The sequence below is a fragment of the Zingiber officinale genome, chromosome 7B (genome assembly GCF_018446385.1).
Source record: "Zingiber officinale cultivar Zhangliang chromosome 7B, Zo_v1.1, whole genome shotgun sequence".
Classification (NCBI taxonomy): Eukaryota; Viridiplantae; Streptophyta; class Magnoliopsida; order Zingiberales; family Zingiberaceae; genus Zingiber; species Zingiber officinale.
This window is the reverse complement of record NC_055999.1, coordinates 21,645,889-21,665,693: the sequence shown is the minus strand read 5'-3', so window position 1 is coordinate 21,665,693 and position 19,805 is coordinate 21,645,889. Positions and strand designations below refer to the sequence as shown.

The 19,805-nt window shown below is 36.6% G+C and overlaps 1 pseudogene; it reads right to left on the bottom strand.

Annotated features, from left to right (window-relative positions):
* The window catches only part of LOC122005510, a 77,854-nt pseudogene that overhangs the window by 35,263 nt on the left and 22,786 nt on the right, over nucleotides 1-19,805 (bottom strand).

The following is a 19,805-nucleotide window of genomic DNA, read 5'->3' as shown; positions in this document are numbered from 1 at the left end:
CCCCTTGCAGTTTTAGAATCGTTGATAGTGAAGTTTAGCATTCCAGTACAGATCACCTTGTTAATTCTGAGCATGAACCACTTTAATTCTAAGCTTGAGCAAATGAACCACCAATTGCAGTGCAGATTTATCCTTTACTTGCTGGCTTTGTTTTAGTGTGAACGGTTTTAGGAAATAAGCATTGTATGCAGATTTTTGTTAAGCTTTGTATGCAGATTTTTGTTAAGCTTTGTATGCAGATTTTGTTAAGCTTTATATGCAGATTTTTGTTAAGCTTTGTATGCAGTTTTAGAATCTGTTTAAGCATTACAGTTTTGTACGAGGCATTCTTTCATTAGAAGTATTAACAAGAACAAGTATTTTACTTGAAGATGTTAGTACCCGACTTCCGAGGTTGTCGTTAAACAAATCCAGGTGACCGTTTCCGATGTCTCGACCCTGGTAAGACCAAGGTCTTTACACTCGTAGGACTGGTGGCTCGCTACCTCAGTTTCTATTAGGGAGCGCGCAATGATACTAAACCTGGGCCCAAGAGATTATTATTTTGAAGTATAAAAGTATAAGTTTTGAACAAGTGAAATAAGTTTCACATAAGTTTAAAGATCAGCAAGTTTAGTTTTCTTTTATGCTAGCATATTGTTTAGATTGTTCTTACTGTTATTTGCTATTAGTTGAGCAACTTTATATGTTTAGCATTTTAGGATGTTTGATTCCTTTGCTATTAGATGAGCATGAGTAGTATTTCTTTTAAAGTATTCATTTCTTAGACTTCTTCCTGTTCATATGCATATCCGAGTTTTGTGAGTTAGATAGTGCTTACTAAGCATTCTGCTTATAGTTGCATTTCCTCTTACTGCAGATAAAGGAAAAGAAAAGCTATAGTGAAGGAAGACGACAAGGAGGTGTGGATGGATGTCTGATGTCTGGACTATGGAAGCCTTGGGATTTTGCTTAAGAATTCGTTAAGATTTTGTATTTAGACTGTTGGGATTATTCTTTCACGTTGCTGGATTTGTTCATTGAATATTTTAAGTTTTAGAATTCTTCCTTTTATTTGCTATGCACATTAGTTCCGCTATCTGAGTTGTATTAATGTTGCATGCATGTTCAGATTAATATATAGTTTTAGCATGTTCAGATTAATATATATAGTTTTAGTTGAGAACAAATAATTGAGTAGAATGTATTAGATGAGTTATTTATGTTTCCAGCTGTTACTTATTGTATCCTTTGAGTTTTTGAGAGTTTTAAGTATTAATATTTACATGTGAGCAACACTAATTAAGAAAAGTTAATAGTCTAGTAACGTCTCACCCTCACAGACTAGTAGAGTGGAGGGTGGGGTGTTTCAAGTTGGTATCAGAGCAGTCCCTATTCTCCAGCATCACACACACATCAGCATCAGTCTTGCCGTCTTCAAGTAAGAAAGTACTTAAATTCTTTTATTTAGTATGTCTTTCCTTATTATTTGTAGTATAGAGAAATCCTTAGAAATATTTTCTTATATTTGCTTAAGCTAGATAAAAGTTCTTGTTTGTCTTTCTATGTTTTTTTTTATATATGTCTAGAGAGTATAGAGACAATTTCAAGTTCTCTCTCTCTACATGACTAGATGTCAAGAAGAGGATGTTCCCGTACCGCTTGTACTGAGGACCAAGAACAGGAGAACGAAGAGCCCAGAACAACTAAACCAAATCTCTCTAAAGTTGTTGCTCAACTCCAGAGACAAGTAGCCGAGCAGCAACAAGTGATCGTCAATCTGATGGCTAATCAGCAGCCAGTCCCTCCCACTCCCCCAACTATCAATGTGGAGACCCCAGTGGTGACTGAAGTTCCACCAGTTGCCCTGGAAGTTGTCACAACACCTAAAAGACAAGAGGCATATCTGATAAAGTGGCTGAAACTGAAGCCGGAAAGCTTCTCAGGCACGACTGAGCCCTGGGATGTCCAGGCTTGGTTCAAGGCACTAGAGAGCACAATGGAGCTTCTTGACTGGCCAGAAGTCGAGAAGGTCAAGTTTGCCTCTTTCTGCCTATCTGGAGATGCTCGTATGTGGTGGGAGAGAGAGAAGAGTAAGAGGGAAGTCAATCAGATGAGCTGGGCTGACTTCGAGACAGTTTTACGAAGAATTCTTCCGTCAACGGATCACCAATAAACATTATGAGGAGTTTATAGAATTCAGACAGGGTGACTTGCCAGTAGAAGAAGCAGTCAAAAGATTCAACAGGCTAGCTCGTCTTTGCCCAGAGCTAGTAAGTGCAGAGAAAGAACGAGTCAGATTGATGCTCCGAATGCTGAGGCCAGAAATAGCACTTAACGTGAGTGGTGGAACTCATCGACCACAGACTGGTGAAGAGCTGGTCAGCAGGACATTAGTCGCTGAGCACTATCTGAATAGCATCAAGGCTCAACAAATGCAACTCAAGCCAGTCAAGATAAAGGACATGACAGAAGGGAGTCAGAAACCCCAGACAAGCAAGCAGAACTGAAAGGGCAAAGATAACAAAAGGAAACGATGGAATACAGGAGGCAACCAAAAGGGAGGTTCAACAAACAAGCAGGCCAAGTTCCCTCCCCGTCCTAAATGTGGGAGAGTACATCCAGGAACCTATCTTTTGGGTATGACTGGATGTTATTCGTGTGGTCAAGAAGGGCATCTGGCTAAGGCATGTCCTAACAAGCTCAAAGCACCTCAGCAACAGACAGCGCAATACGGGAACAAGCCTCAGTTATACTACATGCTTGCAACTCTGGACGGACCTCAGCTCAGTCAAGGAAGATTGAAGGCCCCACCAATTTCAACCAGTGCCAGAGTATTCTCCCTCACTAAAGAGAAAGCTGCTAGTGTCTCCACGGTCGTAACAGGTCAAGTAGTTATTTTTCAGCATGTAGCTACTATACTATTTGATATTGGGGCGACCCATTCTTTTGTATCAGTACCCTTTGCCAAGGAATTTCAGGTGCCTACAGAGAGCATGAACTCCAAGTTCTTGACAACCCTACCTTCTGGGGAAGTCATGGAGTCCAACCAGTGGCTTCGGGCTGTACCAGTCAAAATTTCAGACCGAGAGCAATATGTTAATTTAGTAGTCCTTGCGATGCAGGATTTCGACGTTATTCTGGGTATGGATTTCCTCAGTAAGTACAGTGCTTCGGTGGACTGCCGCAGAAGGAAAGTGATTTTCAGCCCAGAAGGTGAACCATCCTTTGAGTTTATGGGAGTGTCGAAGAGGAGGACCCAGAAAATTCCTCTCTTTCCTAACAGCTCAGCAAATGTTAGCTAAAGGGTGTGCTGGTTTTCTTGCACACATTGTGAATATAGAAGAACAAAAAGGACCCAAGCAGGAAGATGTTCGAGTAGTCTGTGAGTATCCGGAGGTATTTCCAGAAGAACTACTTGGACTACCTCCCAACCGGGAAGTGGAGTTTGAAATTGAGTTGGTTCCTGGCATCGGTCCAATTTCAAAAGCTCTGTACCGGATGTCTCCAGCAGAGCTGAAAGAGCTACAAGAACAACTCCAGGAGCTAGTTGACAAAGGTTTCATTCGCCCTAGTCATTCACCATGGGGAGTCCAGTGTTGTTCGTTAAGAAGAAGGATGGATCTATGCGGATGTGCATAGATTATAGAGCGCTGAACAAAGTGACAATTAAGAACAAGTACCCTCTTCCCAGAATAGATGATCTATTTGATCAGTTAAAGGGGGCAATAGTGTTCTCTAAGATAGACCTGCGCTCTGGATACCATCAGCTGAAAGTGAAAGAAAGTGATATATCCAGAATAGCTTTCAGGACCAGATATGGACACTATGAGTTTGTAGTTATGTCTTTTGGTGTGACTAATGCACCTGTAGTCTTCATGGACTTAATGAACAGAGTGTTCAGGGAATACCTTGACAAGTTTGTCATCGTGTTCATCGACGATATTATGATCTATTCAAGAACCCCAGAGGAGCATGACACGCACTTGAGAATAGTACTGCAGACCCTTCAGCAAAAGCAGCTTTATGCCAAATTCTGGTTAGAGCAGGTGGCGTTTCTAGGTCACATCATTTCTAAAGAAGGTATCCAGGTGGATCCTGCCAAAATAGAAGCGGTTAACAACTGGTGTAGACCCAAGAACGCCAAGGAAATCAGAAGCTTCCTTGTTTTAGCTGGATATTACAGAAAGTTTGTGGAGGACTTTTCCAAGATAGCCTCTCCACTAACAGCCCTAACTAGGAAGAACAAGAAGTTTGAATGGTCAGACAAATGTGAGCAAAGTTTCCAAGCATTGAAGAAAAGACTGATCAGTGCTCCCATTCTGACTGTTCCAGAGAGTGACAAGAGTTTTGACATATACAGTGATGCTTCCAAGATGAGCCTCGGAGTTGTTCTCACGCAAGAGGGGAAGGTTATAGCTTATACTTCCAGGCAACTCAAAGATTATGAGAAGAACTACCCCACTCATGATCTTGAGCAGGCAGCTGTGGTCTTTGCACTAAAACTCTGGCAGCATTATTTGTATGGAGTCCAGTGCAGAATCTTCATAGACCATCAGAGCTTGAAGTATTTCTTTACCCAGAAAGACTTAAACATGAGACAGCGCAGGTGGCTAGAGTTGGTTAAAGATTATGACTGTGAAATCCTCTACCACCCAGGTAAAGCTAACAAAGTGGCGGATGCACTAAGTCAAAAGTCCAATGCAACTCTGATGCACTTGTCATCATTAGCACTGCTACTGCAGAAGGAATTGTCAGATTTTGGAGTTGAAATTATTTACGAGCAACTCTCGGCATTGACCTTAGAGTCAACCCTGCTTGAGGATATACAGAGAAAGCAAAGTGAAGATCCAGATATCCAGAAGATCAAGCAGGGGATACAAAAAGAAGAAAATTCAGAGTTTCGGGTGTCAAACAATGGAATTCTCTATCAGGGGATTCGCCTTTGTGTCCCCAATGATGAGGAATTGAGAAGGAAGATTCTAGAAGAAGCTCATAGTACACCGTACTCCATGCATCCTGGTTCCACCAAGATGTACCAAGATTTGAAACAGAGGTTCTGGTGGTCTAGACTCAAGAGAGATGTTGCAAAATATGTCAGTACCTGCCTGACATGCCAGAGGATTAAAGCAGAGCACCAGAGACCAGGAGGAGTTCTACAACCCCTCCCAATACCAGAGTGAAAGTGGGAAGAAATATCCATGGACTTTATAACAGGTCTTCCAAGAACTACTAATGGATACGATGCGATATGGGTGATAGTGGACAGATTGACCAAGTCTGCCCATTTTCTAGCCATCAAGGTGTCCCACTCTATAGAGCAGTTGGCACAGCTATATGTTAAGGAAGTGATCAGACTGCATGGAGTCCCGAAGTCGATTGTTTCCGATAGGGATGGGCGCTTCACCTCTCATTTTTTTGGAGTGTGTCCAGAATGCATTAGGCACCAAACTCAAGTTCAGCACAGTCTTCTATCCCCAGACTGATGGACAGATAAAACGAGTAAATCAGATTTTAGAAGACATGCTCAGGGCTTGTGCATTAGATATTAAGGGTAGTTGGTGCAAGTATCTGTACTTAGTTGAATTTGCCTACAACAATAGCTACCAGACCACTATCAAGATGGCACCGTACGAAGCACTGTATGGTCAAAAATGTAGATCACTCATTTGCTGGCAAGAAGCAGGTGAAAGGAAAGAAATGGAAGTGGAGCTGGGCATTCAGACAGAGATGATAGATGAGACCACTCAGGCTATCCAGAAGATCAGACAGAGAATTGAGACTGGCCAGAGCAGACAGAAAAGTTATGCTGACACACGACGTAGGCCACTTGAATTTCAAGTAGGGGATTCAGTTTTTCTCAAAGTTACTCCTATGAAGGGAGTGATGAGATTTGGCAAAAAGGGCAAGTTAAGTCCCCGCTATGTAGGACCCTACCTGATCACAGAGAGGATTGGGAAAGTAGCTTACAAGCTGGACTTACCACAAGACATATCAGCAATACATAACGTATTTCATGTCTCCATGCTAAAGAAGTGCCTCCACGACCCTAGCCAAGTGATTCAGCCTCAGTCAGTGCAGATCTAGGAGGATCTTATCTATGAGAGCAGACATACACAGAGAGTGGACAGAGAAGTTAAGAGACTAAGGAACAAAGAAGTACCACTAGTGAAGGTCATCTGGCAGAACTAGAAGCATGAGGAGGTTACTTGGGAGCGTGAGGACAGTATGAGACAGAAATATCCAGAATTATTCTAAGTTCGAGGACGAACTTTTTATAAGGTATGGGGAATTGTAACAACCCAAATTTCCTCATTTCAAGTCCTAATAGTACTTTAAAATATTTATAAATGCTTTAGAAATATTCTAGAGAATTTTAGAAATTTTTAGAGTATTTTTATGTAATTTTCGGAGTTCGTTTGATATTTTTACTAAAAGAAACAAGTTGGAAAAAAAAATAAAGAGGTTGAGCCGAGGTTCGAACCGGAGACCTCTGGTTAAGTAGAGCCTTAAGTTGTTTCGGATGACCAGGAACCCAGCAAGGCCGTGCTGATAAAATAGATAGCGAAATTAATTTAAACAATATTAGATAACAGGAATATCTAGGTATTAAAAGGGATAAGTTAAGAGAGGAAGGTTTTATTTTTTTTGCCGTGACCTAAACCTCTTCCTCATCTCCTCTCTCGCGTGCGGCGGTGTTAGTTAGAGCCCTAGAGCCAATCATTTGATGATTGTATGGACTCATGTATATCATATTCTTGTATATTAATAAAGGCTTTTGTTTGGTTATTATACTTATTTATATTAGTGCCAAATATACTAAGTATAATAGCGTCCTTGAGTAGAAGGTTCATACCTATATCAATCGATTAGTTGAATCGATAGTGAGATGATATAGGGAACACTACTCTAAATTATTCCTAGTCGAGTATTAGCATTCAGGGACAATGTTAATATAATAAGACTAGCATGTAGGTCAGCTCGATGACTTGATCTCACAAGTCATGAATATAGAGATATCAAGCTGACACATGGGTATGCATTAGAGAATGTATACTGAATGACCCGCCATGAGAAAGTATCATGGATCGTTATATGAGTGTCATATACTTTCTCATGTGGCTATTAGTATGACTATTAGTCCTTAGACCTGAAGTCACCATGGATCCCTACATAAGGAGTTATGTACTTTAGTTTCGTCAAACGTCACCCGGGTGGACTATAAAAGCGATTACTGGGTATATAAGAATTATGTAGAGGGATGTGAGTGATGTAGATGGGATCTATCCCTCCCATATGACGGGAGCGACATCGGTATTCTTGATAGAGTGAGACCACTAAGTGCATGGCCATGCCCAAATGAGTCAACATTAGATGTTGAGCTCATTTGATCGAGTGAGTCTACTTGGAGTTCAAGATTTAGATTGATTAGAGGATGACACGGTCTATGCCTCACATTGATCAATCTAGATGTCTAGGATAGAAGGACACTTGTCATTATTTTGTGAGTAGTCACAATTGGTAGTCACAAGGTGATGTCGGATCTCGACATTCTTGTAACTTGGGTAGTAATGATGTGTTGCTAGATACCGCTCATTACTTATGCTCCTAAATGGGTTTAGGGCATTGCCAACGTTACAAGAACCTATAGGGTCACACACTTAGGACAATTAGGTGGAGATTAGGTTCATTTGATGAACCAAGAGGATTAGATTCATTTGATGAATCAAATTGGATTAAGAGTAATCCTAATTGGGCTAACTTGAGTTTGACTCAAGTTGATTCATGTGTTAAATGAGTCTAATTTAGATTTTGACTCATTGAATCAATTCAATTTAATGAATTAGATTCATTATATTAAGTTGGCTCGAATCAAATGGTTGGATTAGATCCACCATGGTAGAGATTGAGTCAAGTTTGACTTGACTTGAGAAGGAAGACCAAAGGTCAATTTTGACTTGACCTTTTGCCACCTCATTGGTGAGTTGGCATTAGGTGGACCAATAATGATGTTCCACATCATCATGGGTGCCACCTCATGGAAGTTACAAAGCCACTCTCTTAATGATTTCATATTAATTGCAATTAATGCAATTAATTGGTAATGGTTTCATATTAATTGCAATTAATGCAATTAATTGGGGTGTTTTTGAAAGTGGCCGGCCACTTGGTTTTTGGGTGTGAATTTCATTTTTCCCATTCAAGTGGTGTAACTTCTTCTTCTCCCTTGTGTTCTTCCTCTCAAGCTCTCCCTCTCCCTCTCCTCCTCCCTTGGCCGAACCACATAGGTGCTAGCACACCTTGGTTTTGGTCATCTCCATCTAGTGTGTCCGTGTGGATACTTCTAGAGGACCGGCGCTTGACGGTCTTGAGATCCGACATCATTTGGACGAGCGGGAACGCGAAGGGCATCGCTACAAGGGTAAACATTTTTCTCGTAGATCTAAGTAGTAGATCAGTTTTTGAACTCGTACAAGAAATAGTTTTTCGAATTTTATATACGAATCTTTGCACGGATCTACGGCTTTGGGTCCTTCGGGGTTTCCGCGACGCGGAAAAGCGGTTTTCGCGGCTCGAAGAACCCAACAGGCGGCACTGTTCGGGCGGAAACGAAGCCGGAGCTAGGGTTTCTTCTTCGGTGGCCGGCCAAGGACCCATCCGAAGGTTTCTTCACATCCTCATGATCCTCTCGGCGAGGAGAACACGTAGGCGCAAGGAGTGGCCGGAAACTCGAGCTCTCCGAAACCCTAGAACCCTTTTTGTTCGGTTGTGAGTCTAAGAACGACGGTAAGTGCTACTCACCTGCGGTAAGGGTAGTTTCGAGCATCGATTTAGTGTTTCTTTTGGTTTTCGGAATATGTTGTAAAGAATGGTGGATTGCTAGGGATTTAGTTTTCTTTTGGCTTTCGGAACATGCTGTAAAGAATTGTGGTTGCTAGGGATTTTAGAGTAAATCCGAGATTTGCTTTGTCCTTGCATTTCTGCTGTGGCATGCTTAAAAATTTCTGTGGTTCTGTAAAGGTATAAGCTTTGAACAAGTTTGCATAGATTTTAAGCTTCAGCAGGTTTTAGTTTTGTTTGTACTATGCATTGGACATGAACGACCTGAATTTTGGAAATAATCAGTAGACCTTATTGTTACTAGATTTTTCCCCTTGCAGTTTTAGAATCGTTGATGGTGAAGTTTAGCATTCCAGTACAAATCACCTTGTTAATTCTGAGCATGAACCACTTTAATTCTAAGCTTGAGCAAATGAACCACCAATTGCAGTGCAGATTTATCCTTTACTTGCTGGCTTTGTTTTAGTGTGAACGGTTTTAGGAAATAAGCATTGTATGCAGATTTTTGTTAAGCTTTGTATGCAGATTTTTGTTAAGCTTTGTATGCAGATTTTGTTAAGCTTTGTATGCAGATTTTTGTTAAGCTTTGTATGCAGTTTTAGAATCTGTTTAAGCATTACAGTTTTGTACGAGGCATTCTTTTATTAGAAGTATTAACAAGAACAAGTATTTTACTTGAAGAGGCTAATACCCGACTTCCGAGGTTGTCGTTAAACAAATCCAGGTGATCGTTTCCGAGGTCTCGGCCCTGGTAAGACCAAGGTCTTTACCCTCGTAGGACTGGTGGCTCGTTACCTCAGTTTCTATTAGGGAGCACGCAATGGTACTAAACTTGGGCCCAAGAGATTATTATTTTGAAGTATAAAAGTATAAGTTTTGAACAAGTGAAATAAGTTTCACATAAGTTTAAGGATCAGCAAGTTTAGTTTTCTTTTATGCTAGCATGTTGTTTAGATTGTTCTTACTGTTATTTGCTATTAGTTGAGCAACTTTACATGTTTAGCATTTCAGGATGTTTGATTTCTTTGCTATTAGATGAGCATGAGTAGTATTTCTTTTAAAGTATTCAGTTCTTAGATTTCTTCCTGTTCATATGCATATCTGAGTTTTGTGAGTTAGATAGCGCTTACTAAGTATTCTGCTTATAGTTGCATTTCCTCTTACTGCAGATAAAGGAAAAGGAAAGCTATAGTGAAGGAAGGCGACAAGGAGGTGTGGATGGATGTGTGATGTCTGTACTATGGAAGCCTTGGGATTTTACTTAAGAATTCATTAAGATTTTGTATTTAGACTGTTGGGATTATTCTTTCATGTTGCTAGATTTGTTCATTGAATATTTTAAGTTTTAGAATTCTTCCTTTTATTTGCTATGCACATTAGTTCCGCTATCTGAGTTGTATTAATGTTGCATGCATGTTCAGATTAATATATAGTTTTAGCATGTTCAGATTAATATATATAGTTTTAGTTGAGAACAAATAATTGAGTAGAATGTATTAGATGAGTTATTTATGTTTCCAGCTGTTACTTATTGTATCCTTTGAGTTTTTGAGAGTTTTAAGTATTGATATTTACATGTGAGCAACACTAATTAAGAAAAGTTAATAGTCTAGTAACATCCCACCCTCACAGACTAGTAGAGTGGAGGGTGGGGTATTTCACATATAAAAAATAAAAGGAATTTATTTTAAAATCTTTCCTTATGTGGAAGCCATGGTTTTAAAAGAGAGTTTAAAAATTTAAATCTTTCCTTTTATAGCTTTCTACAAAAGATTAAGAGAAAGGTTTGATATCTTTCCTTATTTGTAGTTAAAAGGAAGATTTTAATTTTTGATAAAACTTTCCTTTTTTGTAACCATCCTCATGGTTTTAAAAGAGAATTTTAAAATTTAAATCTTTCATTTTATAGCTTTCTACAAAAGATTAAGAGAAAGATTTGATATCTTTCCTTATTTGTAGTTAAAAGGAAGATTTTAATTTTGGAGAAAACTTTTCTTTTTGTAATCATCCATATGTTTTAATAGAGAAATTTTAATTTATAAAAGTTTCCTTTTATAACCAACCATAAAGGGAATTTTTAAAAGAGAAAATTTTATTTTAAAATTTTCGGAAACAAATTTAAAACTTTCCTTGTTTGGAGGAGATGGTGGTGGTCGGCCATTAAGGGTTTATAAGAAAATTTTTAATTCAATTTTCCTTCTTAAACATTAGCAAGGAATATAAGGAAGTTTTATTTATAAAACTTTCCTTATTTGCCAAGACCAAGGAATATAAAAGAGAGGGTAGAGGTGCCTCACCTCACAACATATCATCTAGTATTCCTCTCTTCTCTTCCTTGGTGGTGGTCGGCCCACTCTTCCTCCTTTTCTCCTATTCTTCTTCCTTGTGTCGCCGGCGGCATCTTCATCTCAAGGAGATTGGTGGTGGCCGGATCTTGTTAGAGGAAGAAGGAGAGATAGGAGGTTTTGTTTCTTAGCATCTCTTGGAGCTTGATTGGTGACCAAAAGTTCTTCATCTCTTGAAGATAGGTGGTGACCGAAACTTGCTTGGAGAAGAAGGAAGCTTAGGTGGATTCTCGTCTCGGTAGATCGTCGCCCACACGACGTCCGAGATAAGAAGAGGAATATGACAGAAGATTGAGAGGTTTATAAGCTACAAAAGGTATAACTAATTATTAGTTTCCGCATCATAACTAGTTCATCTTTTTGTTTAGATCTTGAAATACCAAACACAAGAGGCTAACGTTTCTAGGTTTCAGATTTCTTATTCAAGTTTGTGTTTCTTTTGTTTTTTGATCTTGTGATTCGATTGTTCTTAATGGTTAAACCTAGGGTTACTATAAGGAGATTAAATATTGAATTTCGTTGAAAGGCTTTGTCTAGGAAGTGGTGGATGCTCCCATAACCAAAAAGGCCTAGTGTCTCGCCATGTTTAACCTGGAAGCCGATCTCTGAAATAAATATTTAATCAAATTTGTAACATAGATGGATTTGGATTAAGAATGTTAAACATCGTTTGCGATCCAAGTCTAAACCTCTACGAACAGATAAATTGAATTTGGAATCAATAATGTTAAGTTCTATTTGTGATTCCTAATTTAATTTCTAAAGAACACAATAGGTTGTTAAGAAAGGGTCAGGATTTGTACAAAAATTTTATACAGGAGAACCGGTACGATATTCGGAGTAGCAACCAACAGATCTTTCGTACCATTCTCTGGTCTGTAACATCTTCACCGTGAGATTTCATCTGGTTGACCAAATCAAAGATTCTGGTTGAGAACTCCATGAGTGTTTCTTTCTCCTTCATTCTGGCATTTTCGAATTCGTTGAGTAGTGATTGGAGCTTAATTGCTCTGACTTTCATATCTCCTTGGAATTCGCTCTGCAAGATCTTCCACGCCTCTTTAGCAGTGTCGGCACGCATGATTCTAGGAAAGATAGTTTTAGTGACTGCTCTTTGAAGGATTGAAAGAGCATTTGTGTCGGCTTGCCGAGACCGCTCTAATTTCTTCAGACTGACTTCATTGAATTCGACTCCTTTCTCGGGCTCTTTCACTCCATCCTTCACAATCTCCGGAATGTACCAGAAATCATAATCTTCGCCATTAAACTCCGGAATGAGATGGGGGATATTTGTTGAGGTTGAGCTAGACATAGATTTGGGAGGATTGGTACCAAATGTTGAATAGACTTTGTTGAGAGAAATGAACCCTTTTGTTTCTTATTGAATCGTTCAATCAACTTAGCCTTATATATATATAGTTTTGAAAGAAACTGAATGAGAAGACCAAAAGTCTCTCATAATGAGGACTTTCCTTTTCACTCATTCTTGATGTGGAGCAACCATAAAGACAATGATTTTAATGTGATGGTTGCAATTCTCTCATAATGCCTAATAAAGATGATGCTGATTACAACACATTAATTTTAACACTGTCGACGAGACCAAAACCTGAAGGAAAATAAAAGGCAGAAGAAGAACACAATTGCTCAAATGATGATCCATTCATAGCGGTTATATGATTTCATACCGGCCATCTGCTAGCTGAATTCAACTCGTAGATGCCCTTCTCAGCTTCGACAAAGAACATTCTGGCTCGCTTAATTTGACCTTTCATGAAGTTCCTCCATCTCTCGGTCACTTTTCCTTGGAAAATATCATCACCTGATACACCAGCTCGAGATAATTCGTCTTGCGGAAGGTACACTCTCCCCCTTCTCGAGCTGAAACAATGCAATAATACAAAGAGAAGTTCTATCTAATGAAGAATTTTGCCATATCGCAATCGGAAGGAGTACTTACTCCTCTCTTACTTCCCTGAGTATGTTGGTCAACTGATTTGCAATGCCTAGAGCTAGTGCTGCGTTATAGACACTCTCTATGGAGGCTTTTGAATCTGGAGCAATTCCCATTACAGGAACACTCATTAGGCCGACCGTACCAGCCACATAGTAACAGTAGAGATAGAGCTCATCAAAGTTATTGTATCACGATTTCTGCAGATCCATTCTCATTCCTTCGATCAAATCCTTGAATGGCTGTATCAGGAAGAATATGAACAATCTAATTCAAACCTCAAAAGACATCTAATGTTGCTATCTTCATTTACCTGAATGTCTACTGGATATTTTGATACAGTGTCTGATAAAGCGGCATCATACATATCGTAAGGCTGGCCGTTGAATAGATCTTCCAACCTGTCCTGCCAGTGATCTAGGGCAGTGGGTGTTATATGGGAAGCAATGGGGCCATCCACAAGTTCATCAGTCCTTCTGCACCATACTGAACATTAAAGCGAAAAACAAAAATTTACTTGATTATAGAAAATTGATTAAAGAGTAGAGAGATTAATCATCTAAATTACATGTAAATTATGAGCAAACAAGATGATGGTAGCAAAGCTTGCCCCTAGAATTAAAGGAGAGTCTTTGTAAAAGTACAAGAGCATCTTCTTGTTGCTTCCGTGTAACTTTTTGCTTCAAATGGTGAGATCGTTGCCTAGTTGGTGACTTGGTGGCTCAAAAGGTTGACGATGTAGACTATGATTCTTTGATTTGTGGATGTACCCTTTCAGGTAGCCAAGGCATCCCTTGAAATTGAAGTACTTTTTGACTAGACGCAACATCCCTTCGAGATCTTAGGCATCTCTTCGAGTAGTCTAGCCATGCCTTTAGATAGTTTAGGCACCCCTTCAAATCAACGTATTTTTTGGGTAGTTGAGGCATTCCTCTGAGTATTCTAGGCACATTGTGAAGCCTGTGTTCAGTATTTGGCCGACACCAGCTCTTGCTGACAGCTTGAGATTATCAGCTTAAGTCATTTCAACGGATAAGTTGAATTTATTTCGTGTAATTTAAATTCAATTAAGTCCCTAAAAATCTCCGTTAACATATTATTTTTGTCCAACACTCTTTTGGATAAATGCACCTTTTCGATTATATGCACTTGTTCGGTAGGCTAAGTACTAGCACAATAAAGTAGGTTGTTACTAGTCCAATCGAGTGTTCTTCAAGTCCAATTTAAATTGGACAATTTATAATTTCACATGACGATTATTGTCCAATTGGACAATTTGTAATTTCACATGAGGATTATTGTTTAGTTAGCACTCACATATTCACATGTGCACTCTACGTAAGTAAGTCCTTAGGATAGGATTGAGTTGGTTAGTGCGGGATAGAGTTGGGCGAGGATTCGAATCTTAACAAAACCGAGGAAAAAAAGTCCTCCTCGCACTGGCCAACTACAACTTCTAGATTTACCTCCTCACATATGATCATAAGACCAACCATGTAAAGCCGTTGGATAATAGATTCCACCTTTTACTACCATGTGCACTCTACATACGAGCAAATGCCCTCATCCAATCATAAATTGAGTCAGAGAAACCAAGACTACTTGTGGTTTCCTCCTCCATCGCTTGAATAGCTCTTTAATTGTATGTAAATTTCTTATTAGTTATAATTGACAATAATAATCCATATTCATACTAATCTCATTAGTTATAAAAAACAAATATCCAACCCTTCTTCCCAACAACCACTCCATGAGATATGAATAAAACTTGAATCTCCCTCATCGAGAATCTAGTGAAAAGGTGTTGGTAGGCATGAGGAACGACAGACACAAGGAGAAGGTGGCCGGTGATGACAAACACAAGGGGGATGGACAAGGTCGTCTTAATGATTCTGGAGGCCCTAGGGAGATTTTTTTTTAAACTATTAATATTTTTTAAAAATAAATAATATTTTTAAAAAATAAATATCTTTTTTAATAAATATTAATTTTTTTTATAAAATATTATTAAAGACATTTAATTTTATTAGTAAAATTTAAAAAGATAATTTATACATTGTAAAAAGTTATTTTCACAATTGAAAACCATTACTAATTAGGTCACGTAAACTCACTTCTTTATTAGTAAAATTTAAAAAATAAAAATTCTTTTATGTTAAACTTTCCAACATAATTTATTAAAAAAATAATATATTTATCTAATACATATTTTTATTAAATAAATAAAATTAAATTTCATCAATAAAATGTTAAAAATACTAAAATGAGTAATAAATTATAATAATACTATTAATATACATTTTAATTATTATCTTAAAATTTTTTATCCATCAATTTTAACTTTGATTCTATATTAGCCGAAGTTTTATGCATCGAGCTGTCTTTTATTAATTTTATTTTAAAAAATAATCAATCAAATTTATTTAGCCAGAAATTTAGCGAGTACGCAGTGATGATGAATTTAAAAAAAAAAGAGTGCATAACTTGTAGATGAGCCATAATGGAAACAATAGAAAAATGATAATGAAGGAGAAGAAAGAAAAATAAAATAAAATTTATAGAGAAATAATAGTGCAATATTAAATATGCTTTTGACTTTTAAAAATATTTTTATAAAAATACATTAATTACTAATAAGTATAACTAATAAATATTTTAAATTTATTAATCAAACTTAATTTGTGTTAGTAAATTAAATATTTAATAATAAAAAATTAAAATTTCCTAATAAATTATAATTAAATTAATTAATTAATTAACAATTAAATCTAACTTTAAAGTAAAAAAATTTAAATTATCAATCCAATCTAAATTTAACTAGTAAAAAAATTTTAAAAAATTTATTGACTAAATCTAATTTGATTAATAAAAATATTAAAATTATCAATTAAAATAAATCTTGATTCAAATTTACTTTAACAATAATTTAAAATATTTACTATTCAAATTCAATATATTTATAAAATAATATATATATATATGCCTCAATATAATAGGAGCCCTAGGCATAGAGTTTAATGGCCTATGCCTTGAGCCCACCCTGGGATGGACATAAGGAGAAATTAGCATGGGCCCCTCTCCTTTAAAATGTTACCAACAACGACAATAATCACCATTGCACTAATATCATTGTTTAGTATAATTGACTTGCCATTTGAAACAAAACCACTTACCACAATAAGACGATTGGAAATTAAGTTCATTGCATATATAACCTAACATTCAATGTAACATTGTATATATAACCGAACATACAATGTAACAAGAAAGGTGGTCGTCATGTTGTAAAAGTAAACAATTGCCATGAAAATAAAATTATGAAAATTTGGTGAACATCAAAAGCTACTAACAAGATAAAAAAAAAAGAGGATTCATTTTTTCATATGTAATATTATTACATTTCCCCTATTTTATCTAAAATTAGCTCAAAGAGGGGCAGCAACCCTTTGAGTAGCTCTAGCAACTCTCCAAATCTCACGTTGAATGTTGAAATGAAAGAGAACTTGCTCTCTCAGATCAGGAGGTGAGTACTACTGTACAAGTAATCGACACTGTTTAAATAGTTAGTGATATATGTTTAGTTTCACATTGAAAAAAATAAAGATGTTTGATAGACTTATTAAAGGATGTGCATCAAGTATGTTATATTGATGACCTTGGTAACCAAGTGGAGCATATTTATATATATATATGTCAAAGATAGGCACTTGGGGCATAGATATAAAATTTGGAATTAATTTAATTTTGAATTTTTCTTGATGAACAGATGTGACAGTTAACGTGTTCATTCATGAATAAGTGTCTCCACAATCTTTTCCAAAGGTTACATTGTTCACTATATATACATTCTTTTAACATCTTCTCTGTAATCACTTTTCATTCTCTAAATTATCCTGGGGGAATCTATAGAATTATTATCTATAGATTCTACATTGTTTTGAGTATCATGGAGGAAATTTATTGCTAAAATCCGACAGCAACATAATAATAAGAGCAAAATTTACGTAAGAAAAATAATTCACACTCAAAACAAAATTTCATCTTCGGACTGCTTCCAACAGACACTTCAATAGGAAGTCTGAACTATGTGCGCTATTTGATGAACTAGAAAGTTAACGAATTCAACCTTCAAACTATGGAAAATTATACTAATTCAGTAAATATGAGATTATAGTCAACAACTTAAGGCCACCAAAAAGTTTCGCTTAGCTCTATGGTAGAAATCATACGGTGAGATCCTGCATACTAAAATAAAACTGGAGAGAAATATTAGAGTGAGAATTTTTATTTTTTTTTTATGTCCAACTCCAAAAAAATGTCGCACTAGAAAGACCTTAGCTTGTTTCACTTCCATCCTCGATTTAAAATTTTGTATATGTTAGAATATGGCAACATGTGATAAGTTTTAAATTTATTAATAGGACCCTAGGACCACAAAGATAACTCCTAATTTTTTTTAGTGGTCAAACAAATACAGTCATTGCTTTGTAACACGTGTGCCTATTCTTCCCGCAATTGCTAAAAAAAAATTATAAACTAGCCATTTTCCCAGGCCAAATATGAATTAATGCATAAATCGAACATTCTAACTATCCATGGAGTAGTTTCCATAAAATCCAATAACTGATATAATAAAATCTAAAATAATACTCTTCCCTAAAATTTTTTTCATATAACGAATACAATAATATAATAAAAAAAAGCACTGCTATCATAAAATCTAGCATAATAGTTATTCTCAAGATAGTTTCCATAAAATTCAACAAGATCATCACAAAACTCAAAAATACTATCACAACATTTAACATAACAATCATCCCCAAAGTAATTTCTACATAATCCAACATCATTATTTCCATATTTAAGGAGAGGGTGAATAGATTAACCACGTAGTTCTTTCTCAATAGGTAGTAGTTTCTTTTGTTTTATTTGTATCATCGATTTCTCCAACATTACAAAATTGTATTAGCCGGGCTTGTCTTTCAAAATTGATAGTGCCTATTACTTGGCAACATATGTAAAACAAAATAATGTTATACTTGAGCATCCAGAAGCATAGTAGCTATCATTGGCAACATATATAAATCTTGAAACTATACACATTCTTAAACACCATGAAGTCATACTTAATCCAATCTCAATCCTATAAAAATGAAAAAAAAAATGGTTGATCCTTGCCATTGCTGAAGAAGAGGACAAGATAGCAGCTACGTTGCTGCTGGGCGGGGCTGCGACTGCTCGGAAGGCTGCCTTGCCGGCTCACCAGCAATGTGACCGTCGACCGACAACATCGTACCCTTTTTTTCGGAATAGGAAATAAAGGTTTAAGGTTAAGGCTTATCTTAAGCTTTCTAGCTGCTTAGAGTACAACAACAGGAGAGGAAGACGAAATCAAAGAGGAGGCGGCGGCCAACACACACGAAGAGCTTACGAGCCTTATTTGTGTAAGTTATCTTCGTACAGAAGAAGTGTAGCTTAGGGGGAAAATAGAAAGGCAAAAAGAAATCAATATTTTTCTCCGCTAGAAGCATCTTAATTGGGAATGAATTATAAATCCACCAATTTAATTAGATTTTATCATTTCAAATTATTTAAAAATAATTCCAAAATTTTTATTTATATTTTTATTATTCCATTTCCTCATTTTTAAATCTCTAAATCAAACGTTATCCTACTGTTATCCCACTAAAATCTTACCGTTCCCTCTTGAAATTTTATGTACCAATAAATTGAAAATTTTTGTTACAATAATTCAACCGGGTATAACTTACAATACTTTGTTTTCGATATAGTTCAGGGTCCATTTGACTTGAAAGAAACTTGATCAGAACAAATTCTGGTGAAAACACAACTTGACCTGGCCTAGTTTCACTCTAACCTGCTCATGTAGTTGTGTTTTAACCTAGACAAAAGCCAGTAACAAAAGAAATTCTCAAGGTCTTTTGACTTTGGCATTTATTTGATAAAGCATAGAAGTCGTAGACTTTCCTTGAAGAAGACAGAAGCACAATAAAAAAATAAAAGAAAAATGAAAAAAAACCAAGAAAGGCATACCGTAGATTGCCCAGATAGCCTTTCTCCTCTGTGGAGTCGTAAGTAATGTTCCTGAAATAATTAAACTACGTGAAAGGGAACATTCTTGACATAAAATTAAGAGAAGTATTATATTATTAGATTTTAAAATTGATATAAAATACAACCTCTTATATAGTTAAGTTAAGAAATTTTAAATTTTACAAAAAAAAGTTCAAATTATCCTAAAGTTAAAAACAAATAAATATATAACCTAACATCCCCTCAAACTCACGATGTTATAGCTAGAAGCATTAAGAGTTTGTCAGATAAGAAACGAAAACGTGAAGCAGAATATGCCTTGTTAACATATCAGCAATCTGTAGTTTTGAAGGAACAAAAGGCAATGTGATAGTGTCAATCTGAAGATGGTGATGAATAATATAACAATCAATTTCAATATATTTCATCCACTAATGAAAAACTAAATTGCGTGAATTTGAATATCACTCTCATTATCACAATATAACGGAGTAGGTTGATGAAGAGAGACACCCATATCCACAAGCAACCAACGCAATCAAACTATCTCACAAATAGTTGAGGTCATGACACGATACTCAGCTTCTGTGGAAGATCTAGAAATAATATCTTACTTTTTACTCTTCCAAGAA